This window comes from Microcebus murinus, chromosome 5 (genome assembly GCF_040939455.1).
Source record: "Microcebus murinus isolate Inina chromosome 5, M.murinus_Inina_mat1.0, whole genome shotgun sequence".
Lineage (NCBI taxonomy): Eukaryota > Metazoa > Chordata > Mammalia > Primates > Cheirogaleidae > Microcebus > Microcebus murinus.
This window is the reverse complement of record NC_134108.1, coordinates 108,438,022-108,449,326: the sequence shown is the minus strand read 5'-3', so window position 1 is coordinate 108,449,326 and position 11,305 is coordinate 108,438,022. Positions and strand designations below refer to the sequence as shown.

General features: G+C 46.9%; 1 protein-coding gene across 2 annotated transcripts in view; it reads left to right on the top strand.

Moving 5' to 3' along the window:
- Nucleotides 1–11,305, top strand: part of PPARD (peroxisome proliferator activated receptor delta) — a 76,562-nt gene that overhangs the window by 2,337 nt on the left and 62,920 nt on the right. Inside the window, exon 2 of one of the 2 annotated variants that reach the window (XM_012746824.2) lies at nt 2,250–2,333. The exons of the other annotated variant lie outside the window; for it this stretch is intronic. The gene's annotated coding sequence lies outside the window, so the exon portion shown is untranslated. The remainder of the gene's footprint in view (nt 1–2,249; nt 2,334–11,305) is intronic. 2 annotated transcript variants of the gene reach the window in all.

The window sequence follows — 11,305 nt, the reverse complement described above, 5'->3', positions numbered from 1 at the left end:
TTGACGACGAGTGTTTGGCAGTTTTTAATCCAGTCTCTGGCTCCCAAGAAGGACTCTACCTGACCCTTTTGAGCAGTTTGCCACGCCTCTGTCTGTGCTCGCCCGTTAGTAATTAGTAGTGCTCTCTGCTGAGGCAGCAGATGAGAGGGCTTGAGAACAGGTCAAGCCCAGTGCTTGTGAAGCAGCTTGGGGCACCAGCAGTCCTGGCTGGATAGCTTCTTTTTTTTTTTTTTTTTTTTGAGACAGAGTCTCACTTTGTTGCCCAGGCTAGAGTGAATGCCGTGGCATCAGCCTAGCTCTTGGCAACCTCAAACTCCTAGGCTCCAGTGATCCTCCTGCCTCAGCCTCCCAAGTAGTTGGGACTACAGGCATGCGCCACCATGCCAGGTAATTTTTTCTATATATGTTAGTTGGCCAATTAATTTCTTTCCATTTCTAGTAGAGACAGGGTCTCGCTGTTGCTCAGGCTGGTTTCGAACTGACCTCGAGCAAGCTGCCCGCCTCGGCCTCCCAGAGTGCTAGGATTACTTACAAGTGTGAGCCACCGCGCCTGGCCAGCTTCTTGCAGTTTGTTCACTCTGTTCTTTTCTGAGCAGGTAATTGTGCTTATCAATTACCAATTTCTGGCTGGGCGTGGTGGCTCACACCTGTAATCCTAGCACTCTGGGAGGCTGAGGCAGGTGGATTCCTTGAGGTCAGGAGTTCAAAACCAGCCTGAGCAAGAGCGAGACCTGTCTCTACTATAAATAGAAGGAAATTAATTGGCCAACTAATATATATAGGAAAAATTAGCCGGGTGTGGTGATGCATGCCTGTAATCCCAGCTACTCAGGAGGCTGAGGCAGTAGATTGCTTGAGCCCAGGAGTTTGAGGTTGTTGTGAGCTAGGCTAATGCCACAGCACTCACTCTAGCCTGGGCAACAAAGCTAGACTCTGTCTCAAAAAAAAAAAAAAAAAAAATTACCGATTTCCCATTCAGTAATTTTTGCAGAGCCTCTGCAAAGATATGGGCGGGTAGGCCCCTGACACTATTCAGCAGATGATGTAGCTTATCAACTCCTTAGTTTAATGAACTGACTGCTGTTTGGCTGCCTTCCTCCTTGCCTCTTCACCACTGCTTTGTTGTATATGTCTCAGCCCACTGAGGAAGACATGCCTCTCCTCAGCCTTCCAACCCTACCTGTGGTCCCTTCGACCCTTTGCCTGGGGCCTGGTAAGAAGACACCCAGTGTAGGGTGCTGGCCTGGGAGGTCAGTAGGCCTCTGCTTTGGGCAGAATGCAGCTGCCCTGGCTGTTGTGCAAGCTCTTCTCAGGGCCTATAGATCCTGGCATGCCGTGGGACAGTGCAGCTCCTTGCAGGAGTTGGAGCTGTTGCTTCTAAAGGTTTCAGCTGTATCTTGTCACCAAGGCCCACCTCCCTGAGTGATCCCTACAGGCTGGGAAGCTGAACTGTAGTGCCTTACTCCAGTGCCCCTGTTGGGCCTGGAAATGCCAGGAGCCAGCCCTTTTGCTCAGTATTGTTTACACTAGAAACATTCTCTTATTCCTTCCTATCCAGCATCTCTGTGGATTTTCTGTCCTGCCAGGCCCTTGCTTGTATCATGTCAGAAGCCCTGTGCCTGATGCCCTTGTCTGTGCCATGTTGTCCCAGATTGCCCAATGGCTGTTTCTTGAGATGGTTTGATGTCCCTGAGCATTTTTCTCTGCTGTTGGAGCCAGGAGGAAAGGCTGCTTGCAGCAGCTGGAGTCCAGGGTGTCAGAGGAGAGCTGGGTACTTGGCTTGAGCCTGGCAGGGAGAGAATGGCCCCTTGCATCAGGTTTCAGACATATGGGTCTTCTCCCTTGGCATATGGTTCCTCACCTTCATAATTCACCATGCTGGTGATTGGGGTGTGACTCCAAGGAATCAAGCATGACTCAGGATGTCTCCATTTATTAGCTGCCACCCATGGGAGAGTGTTGGGCACCAGATCCTTCCTTTGTCAGTTTCTTCTGCCCCACCTTGGAAAAGTCAGTAAAGTCAGCTTGCTTGGGAGTGAGCAGACTACTTCCAGGCTTGGGAAATGTTTACTGACTCAGGCTCTGAATTACATCTTAGGTTCTGTGTATGAGGGACAGATGAGGAGACAGATTGCTCACCTTTGGGAGCACTCTTTGAGCCCTGGTGTTTAATTATAACTTATTAGACCTGCTTTTTGGACTCCTGGCACCTCTCAGCTAAAGATGTTGGTTTTCTTTCTGTCCTTCAGTCTTGTGTGGTGTTTTGGGCATGCACGTGGTACTCACACAGTGGCTTCTGCTCACCGACAGATGAAGATAGATGCACCAAAGAGGTAATCTCATTTCCCTTACTCAGGGGCCTCTGACAACTGACTGACACGGGATCCAGATTTAGGGTCCCAGCCTTGAATATGAAATAATCTTACCAGTGCTGAGTCCCAGATCCGAGGTGTGCCTGGCATAGCATCTGGTACACATCACTTACACATAGTATAGGCACTTAATAAATAATTATTGAATGTCTGCGGCTTACATAGTTTTTTCAGGAGCATGCAGATTCTCACCTTTGTACCCACTAACACATAAACTTCAAGGGCAGGGACTTATTTTGCTTCCTCTTGTGTCTGGAACAGTGCCTGGCATGGAGGAGACGCTGAATAAATATTTGTTGAATGAATAAATGAACAGACTTTCTTCTCTGCCCATGATGAGTGTGTAGGGTACCAGGCCCCAAAGATGTCCGTCATTCACTGTCATTTAGGTAACAAATATTTTGGAGTGCCAACTATGTGCCAGGCACTTGGAAAAGGATAACAGTAGAACATAGATTCCTCTCCTGCCTCACAGGTCTGTGGTATGCTGGCATATATGAGAGCCGGGCATAACACACAGGATTGTTTCTTCCATCTCCACTGGGGTCGGGGATCCTCACCAGAGTCTGAACAATGCTCTGGGTTTCCCGTTGCTGTTTCCCTGTTCTCAGGATGCCTGGCAGGTTTTATAAACTCAGAAGGGGAGCTCCAGGGAATTCGATGTTCATTGTCCCAACCATTTGGGAGGCTGGGTTATGGTGGGTCCCTGCTGGGGGCCAGGGGAAACGTGGGCCTCCTGTGTGACTTGTTTAATCTCTGAAGTTCAGTGGTTCCAGTAGCTGTTTGTGGGCTTTACTTCCCTTTCTCTGCCTTTAACACTCTGAGGGTTTTCCTGTTGCCAAACAGGGCAGTGAGCCCCTGTGTCTGTCGGTCTTGGGGGTCAGGCTGTTTGTGGATCTTTCAGGAAGGTCCCGGGCAGGGGCCCCTCCTATTCTCAAACCCATACTCAGTCTTTTCCTCTGAAGGGAATGTGAGGGAGCAGGAAGGGGAATTTGAGGCTTCTGAGGTTCCCTGAGAGGGGGTGAGGTGGAAGTTCCTCCTGAGCAGGGACAGGGAGTTGAACTGATTTACTTTGTCATTTGCTTTGGTAGCAGCTAGCCACAGTGGCAGCAATTGTACATAGCCAGGGGTCATTTGTCCAGTTTATCACTGAGCTTTGAGCTCCCAGTCCCAGCTAGAAGTTTTCTTTCTTGGTTTCCTCTGGCAAAGATGAAGCTATAGCTTTATCATATTTTTCAGTGTTAATCTCAAAAAGCTGTGGTGGTTGCCATCTTAGTCTTTCCTACCTAAGGCACTTCTGTGGACCAGGTACTGTGACAGGTGTTTCAGACATGGTCCTTGTCTGTCCTTATTCCCTCTAGGGGTGGGGAACCTAGCTCAAGGGAGAAGACATATGCACAAAAAAGATTTTTTCTTTTTTTTTTTAACCTGTGTGTGTGTGTGTGTGTGTGTGTGTGTGTGTGTGTGTGTGTCTTGCTCTATTGCCCAGGCTGGAGTGCAGTGGCTTGATCATAGCTTACTGCAGCCTCCAACTCCTAGACCAAAACAATCCTCCTGTCTTAGCCTCCCAAGTATATGGGATTACAGGTGTGCACCACCATGCCTGGCTAATTTTTTAAGAAATGTTTTGTAGAGACAAGAGTCTCACTATGTTTCCCAGGCTTGTCTTGAACTCCTGGCCTCTAATGATCCTCCTGCCTCAGCCTCCCAAAGTGCTGGGCTTACAGGTATGAGCCACTGGGCCTAGCTAAGATTTTTCAAACTTTAGAGAACTGGTGGGTAGTGAGAACATGATGCTATACAAGGATGCACGTTGAGAAGAAGTCATCACTGAGGGCTGGCTTTGTCCCTGAAGAAACTGGGTCTTAGATTGGGCCTTGAAAAAAAGATAGTTTACTTTGAAATCAACTTTAGAATATTGTAAAAACAGTAATTTTCAAACTTTTTGGCCTCAAGACCCCCCCCCTTTTTTTTTTTTTTTTGAAGCAGAGTCTCACTTTGTTCCCCAGGCTAGAGTGAGTGCCGTGGCATCAGCCTAGCTCACAGCAACCTCAAACTCCTGGGCTCAAGCAATCCTCCTGCCTCAGCCTCCTGAGTAGCTGGGACTACAGGCATGTGCCACCATGCCCGGCTAATTTTTTTCTATATATATATCTATTGGCCAATTAATTTCTTCCTATTTATAGTAAAGACGGGCTCTCATTCTTGCTCAGGCTGGTTTCGAACTCCTGACCTCGAGCAATCCACCTGCCTCGGCCTCCAAGAGTGCTAGGATTACAGGCATGAGCCACCATGCCTGGCCAAGACCCCTTTATATTCTTAAAAATTATTGAGGACCTCAGAGCTTCTGTTTGCCATATTAGAAATTAAAACTGAGGAATTTTAAAAAATTACTAATTTTTAAATTTATTTAATTTAATAATGTCATTATAAACCTGTTACATGTTATCATGACATTTTTAATGAAAAATAGCTATTTTTGAAAACAAAAAGAATTGAGGGGAGTGACTTTGTTTTATGTTTTTGCCATAAAGTGTTTGATAAAAGATAGCTGAATTCTTATATCTGTTTCTATATTCAATCTTTTGCAATATGTTGTTTTGTTTGAAAGACATGAAGAAAATCTGGTCTCACAGATTCGTGGTTGAGAAAGAGAGAAATATTTTAGTAGCCTGTACTGATAATTGTGGCTATTCTTCTTTGATACTATACCAAACTCAACAAGTGATGATTTCTTTTTTTTGAGACAGAGTGTTGCTTTGTTGCCCAAGCTAGAGTGAGTGCCGTGGCGTCAGCCTAGCTCACAGCAACCTCAAACTCCTGGGCTCGAGGGATCCTACTGCCTCAGCCTCCCGAGTAGCTGGGACTACAGGCATGCACCACCATGCCCGGCTAATTTTTTCTATATATATTAGTTGGCCAATTAATTTCTTTCTATTTATAGTAGAGACAGGGTCTTGCTCAGGCTGGTTTTGAACTCCTGACCTCGAGCAATCCGCCCGCCTCGGCCTCCCAGAGTGCTAGGATTACAGGCGTGAGCCACTGCGCCCGGCCTACAAGTGGCCTTTCCATGTGCCTTGGGCTTTTCACAGCATGACAGCTGGGTTCTGAGCAGAAGCATCCTGAAAGTGAATGATATTGAGAGATGCCAACAGAATTGGAAAGGTTTCTCTTGATCTACCCTGGGAAGTCACACAGTATCATTCCTCTATTCTCTTGGTCACAGGACCAGTTCAGACTCAACGAGAGGACTACACAAGGGTATAAATACTAAGAGGCATAGTTCATTGAGGAGGGAAAGAGGCTTCCATGCAGATCAGCTACTACTTTTTAGCATCTCTTATGCTGTATATAATACTGGCCTGGCCTGTATATGAATGCTTCCAGGGGTAACCTGGCCTGTATATGAACACTTCTAGGAAAAAAGTGCATCTCCTCACAATTTCCCTTCCTGAAAGCCGTTTTTATTTTTATTTTATTTATTTATTTATTTTGAGACAGAGTCTCTCTTTGTTGCCCAGGCTAGAGTGAGTGCCGTGGCGTTAGCCTACCTCCCAGCAACCTCAATCTCCTGGGCTCAAGCAATCCTGCTGCCTCAGCCTCCCGAGTAGCTGGGACTACAGGCATGGGCCACCATGCCCGGCTAATTTTTTCTATATATATTAGTTGGCCAATTAATTTCTTTCTATTTATAGTAGAGACAGGGTCTCGCTCTTGCTCAGGCTGGTTTTGAACTCCTGAGCTCAAAAGATCCACCGGTCTCGGCCTCCCAGAGAGCTAGGATTACAGGCGTGAGCCACCGCGCCTGGCCTGAAAGCCGTTTTTAGTTTGGAACTTCTTAGTAGGTTGATAGAGGACATTGAATGCCAGGTGAAGGGATTTGCACTCTGTTCTTTGGACAGTGGGGAGCCACTGATGGTTTTGGAGCAAGAAATGATGGTGTTAATACTTCAGAAGGGTAGATTGAATGAAGAAAGACTGGCGGAAGAGGATGGGTAGGAGGCTACTGCAATGGTCTAAATGTAAGGAAATTCTTCTTCACTTTAAATCTGAGTTCCTCTGGTTGCAGTTAAATGCATTGATTTTGATCTATGAGCCACACAGATTAAGTACCCAGAGCATGGATGAAGTAACCCACGCCCACTCCCACCCCCATTTAGGGCTATTGATGCATAAGTGAGATTAATTAAAGGGTTCACAAAAGTTAGAAAGCAACTAAATGTAGATTTTATTGTCAAGGCACATAAAAAGTTAAGCATAAATCATTTAAAAATAAAAAGCAGGAAAGATGAAACTTCATGTAACACCACTAACCATGTTTCAAATACGCTTCAGTTTCAGTGTCATAGACCATTAAGAAGCAAGGAAAGGAGCAAGAAGAAGAAAGAAGGGAAAGGACAAATTAGAGAATGGTGGGGAGAGGAAAAAGGGGGCAAGAAAAGAGTTAAGAGGGGCAGACAGCAAAAAGCATTTGAAGGAGGATGAGATTGGAGCAACTGCTGGAGGAGGCTGAGAGGAGGCTCTGTATGGGCCCGGATGTTAGCAAAAAGCTGGCTGCTTCTCTGCTTCCCTGGGGCCTTGGTTTCTCATTTTTGGCACCTGGTATCTTTGTCCTTTTTCTGCACACATGGTCACTGACTTAAGATGATTTAGCTTTGTGATGATGGGAAAATGATGTGCATTCATTAGAAACTGTGCTTCAAGTACCCATACAACCATTCCATTTTTCACTTTCAATACAGCATTCAATAAATTACATGAGTTAGTCAACAATTTATTATAAAATAGGTTTTGTATTAGATGCTTTTGCCCAGTTGTAGGTTAATGTAAGTGTTCTGAGCACATTTAAGGTAGGCTAGGCTAAGCTATGATGTTCTGTAGGTTAGGTGTATTAGATTCATTTTTGACTTGTGATATTTTCAACTTACAATGGGCTTATTGGGATGTAACCCAATTGTAAGTCGAGGAGCATCTGTTGCCCTTTCGTTGTCTGTGAAGAGGCCTCAGTGGATTTGGTGCTGGGCAGCCCTGGATGTAGCTCTTAGCTCTAGTGTTAATAGGTATCCAAAAATCGATTGTCATTGCTTTTGTTGATCTGCTGTGGTCCTGTGATCCTTATCACTGCTTTTGGCACTTCCCACAACCAGGGGTTGTGACCTCAGAGGCACAGAGTCACTTGGCTGCCACCCCAGTGGGAGTATAAGCCAGCTCTGCCCTCCCCCCCACCAGTGTCAGGGGAGCAGGCTGCCTGCATCCACGGCGCTCTGTGGGCCCCTCTCCCCTTACAAACATGCTGTTCTTGAGTTTGTCAGGGCCCAGAGCTGTGCTCATCATCCCCTTTTCCAAACAAGCAAATAGGTGTGCTTTTCCTGGGTTTCCTTTAATTGCCTAAAACATTTCCATGCTGGTAACTGTCAATTCTTTTTGCCTCTAGTTCCATTTCTTCTAGTACAGGGTTTGTCAGCCCCAACACTATAGATAATTATCTGTTGTGTGGGTTGTCTTGTATGTTGTAGGATGTTTAGCAGTGTCCCTGGCCTCTACCCACTAGATGCCAGTAGCACTCTCCCCTCCTCAGTTGTAAAAACCAAGAATGTCTCCAGACATAGCCAGAAGTCCCCTATGGGTCACAATCACTCCTGGTTAAGAACCACTGCTCTATCATTTCCCCAACAAATGTTGCTGGTTAGTTGGGTCCTCTGGTGAACATCACATCTTTAAACCTGGTAAAATGGGCATATAGTTCTTACATTGGAAGTTTAGCCTCCTCAGTCACATCACTGGGCCATTGAGGGCCTTAAGGAGGAGTTGAAATGTTATAATTAGCAGCATGTTCCAACTAAGAAACCATGTGATGTCCACACAACAGAAGGGCAGTGTCCAAGGCATAAAGCTATCTCCTGAGTGGTTGTGTTTCTCAGGGTATGCTTCTTCAAGTCACTTAGTGTCTGGGCAGGAGCCACCTTCCTGTAGCGCCCAGAGGTGCCATGTGGATTACAGTTGGCAACAGCACATGGATCACCATTAACTTGCCCATTCCTGGTGTCCAACATGGTGATCATGGCACTCTGGTCACAGTCTTCCTCCCCGAGCCCAGATGCAGTGCTCGAGAGAGAAAGCTTCTTTGCCATCCTGATCTAGAGCTTGTGTGTTTGGCTCACCCACTTCTTTGTAGCTCCCTCTTTTGTAAAAGCCTTCAGGACAGTCCAAAGGCTGTGATCCATTCCTCTCAGCCCTCAGCACGCACATCCTGGAATGCAGTCCTCAGTGGTTCATTGGGGGCTTTGGGTTGGAGAAGAGAAAACTGCTCTTCCCTTCCAAGGAGGCCTTGCAAGGGCCAAAATGCTCAGCTCCATAAACTTAATACTCTACCACTTGCTTAAATAGTGAGCAATTACAATGGAAGAAAGACCTTGGCCTGGGGGTGCTGCTGAGCCTCCTGATCTGACGCTTCTTTCACTTGGACCAGGTATCTGAACTATGTTTCTTTTTCTTTTTTTTTGAGACAGAGCCTCGCTCTGTTGCCAGGGCTAGAGTGCCATGGTGTCAGCCTAGCTCAGCTCACAGCAACCTCAAACTCCTGGGCTCAAGCCATCCTCCTGCCTCAGCTTCCCAAGTAGCTAGGACTACAGGAGCGTGCCACCACACCCAGCTAATTTTTTCTATTTTAGTCACATGGCTAATGTTTTTTCTATTTTTTAGTAAAGACAGGGTCTCACTGTTGATCAGGTTGGTTTCAAACTCCTGACCTCAAGCAGTCCTCCCACCTTGGCCTCCCAGAGTGCTAGGATTACAGGTATGAGCCCCGCACCTGGCCTGAACTGTGTTTCTTCCAAACTTTTTGGAGTTTGCTTCTTTGGCAGTAAGCTAAATACTGGCCCGCAAAGATATATAGGCCATAACCTGTAGATATGATCGTGTATGACAAAATGGACTTTGCAGGTGTGATTAAGTTAAGGATCTTGAGATGGGGAGATTATCCTGGATTCTATGGGTGGGCCCTAATGCAATCACAAGTATCCTTATAAGGGGAGGCAGAGATGAGACACAGATGAAAGAAGCAATGTGACTACTGCAGCAAGATGCTGCACTGCTGGCTTTGCATGTGGAGGAAGAGGCCAAAAAATGCAAGGAATGCAGCTCTAGAAGCTGGAAAAGGCAAGGAAACGATTCTCCCTAGAACCTCTGGAGGACGGGAGGCTCTACCAACATGTGATTGTGGGCCAATGAAACTCTCTTCAGATTTCCAACCTCCAGAACTATAAGAGTAAATGTATTTTGTTTTAAGCCACTAAATTTGTGATAATTTGTTATGTCATGAAGCTAACACAGGGCTTATCTGCCTCCAGGTACAGGTGGTGACTTGGTTGATCTCTTCTCATTTTAAGGAATCCCTTTCATGGTGCTAGGAGAGTACAGGCCCAACCTTTTTCCAAATTAATATTTAAGACAATCCGCACTTTGTGGGAACCTGTCGACTGCAATCTTTGGGAGCAAAGATACTCAGTATCTGATCCTTGCTTTTGGAACTCTCCTCACACCTTCAATCAGATCGGTAATAAAGAGTTTCTTTCAGACTGTTGGGGTTCCAGAATTAGTTAAAAGGTGATTCCAATTTCATCATCTCCTCTACTCTTCCTTCCATTCATTCAGCAGATATTTTTCGGGGCCTCCTATGTGCTAGGCACTGTTCCTAGGCACTGGGAGTAAAGGGGTAAACACAGCAGATAAAAAACTACCATCTCCTGCCCTCGTGGTAGTTGAGATGGAGAGAAGGGGAGGGAGTAAAATCAGGAAAATGGTATGTGAGATGGTGATAAATGCTCTATAGAAAAATAGTGCAGGAAAGGGGGGCAGTGGCATTTTTAAATGGAGGGCCAGGAAAAGCCGTCAGTGAGAAGGTGATATTTAAGTCGAAGGAGTGAGCCATGTGTGGGAAGAATCTTACAGGCCGAGGGACAGCAGGTGCTAAGGCCCTGAGGTGGAACATAGCTGGGGTGCTTGAGGGACAGCCAGGTGGCCAGTGTGGCTGGAGCAGAGGGCGGGAGGAGGACAGGAGGGGGAGGTGTGATGGGGCCTTAGGTACTATAAAGTCTGGTACTGCACTGGCCCTTTCTTCCTCCCGCCTCATAGCACCTCTTAGTTTTTATGCCTGTGTTTCTCTGTTGCTTTCTATAGAATATTTGTCACATCATACCTAGGGAATATCAGTAGGTAAACATAGCCAATTAAAAATACTAGAAGAGGGAAAAAAGAGCGTAGCCTCCTCTTTCTGAATAACAGAAGCAGGTCTACTGTCAGAGTTGGTGCGGGGCTATGTGCCCAGAAGTGCAGGTTGGCTGCTGTGTGCCCAGAAGTGCAGGTTGGCTGTCCCCAGGCAGTGCTTGGGTGGTTTCTGAGAGTCCTCCCCTCCATCATCCTCAGCCTGTGCGGTGGAGCCAGGCCCCTGAGCCTGCCGCTTTCCACCTCACCCCGCCTGGTCTACCTGGTGTGGGCCTGCAGGAGCTCACCTGAAATGCTTTCTGAGCCCCTCACCGCCTGCCCTTCCCTACTAAGATCAGCGTGGTAGTCTGCCATCCTCCTCAGCACTCAGCCTGGGGGCTGGGGCTACCTCCTGGGCCTGGAGCACTCACAGCCCCTCCCCCTCCCAGCCCCTTCTCCCAGCCCCAAGCAGCCTCGGGACTGCCTCCTCAGCCTCAGTAGATGGTCTTGCATTCATGCTTATCCTTGCTCTGTCTCCAGAGATGAAACCCTCTTCCTGTAGCTGGTGCAGCCCCTCTCCCTTCTCTGATCCTTACAGTGTTGCTTGAGTTTCTAAGAATCAGATCCCAGAAGGTCAAGTAAGCTCAGGTTGAAGACTCACTCTGACCCTGGGCAGAGACTCAGGACGGTTCTAGTGCTCTGACAGCTCTCCAAAATGCTAGCCTGTCGGT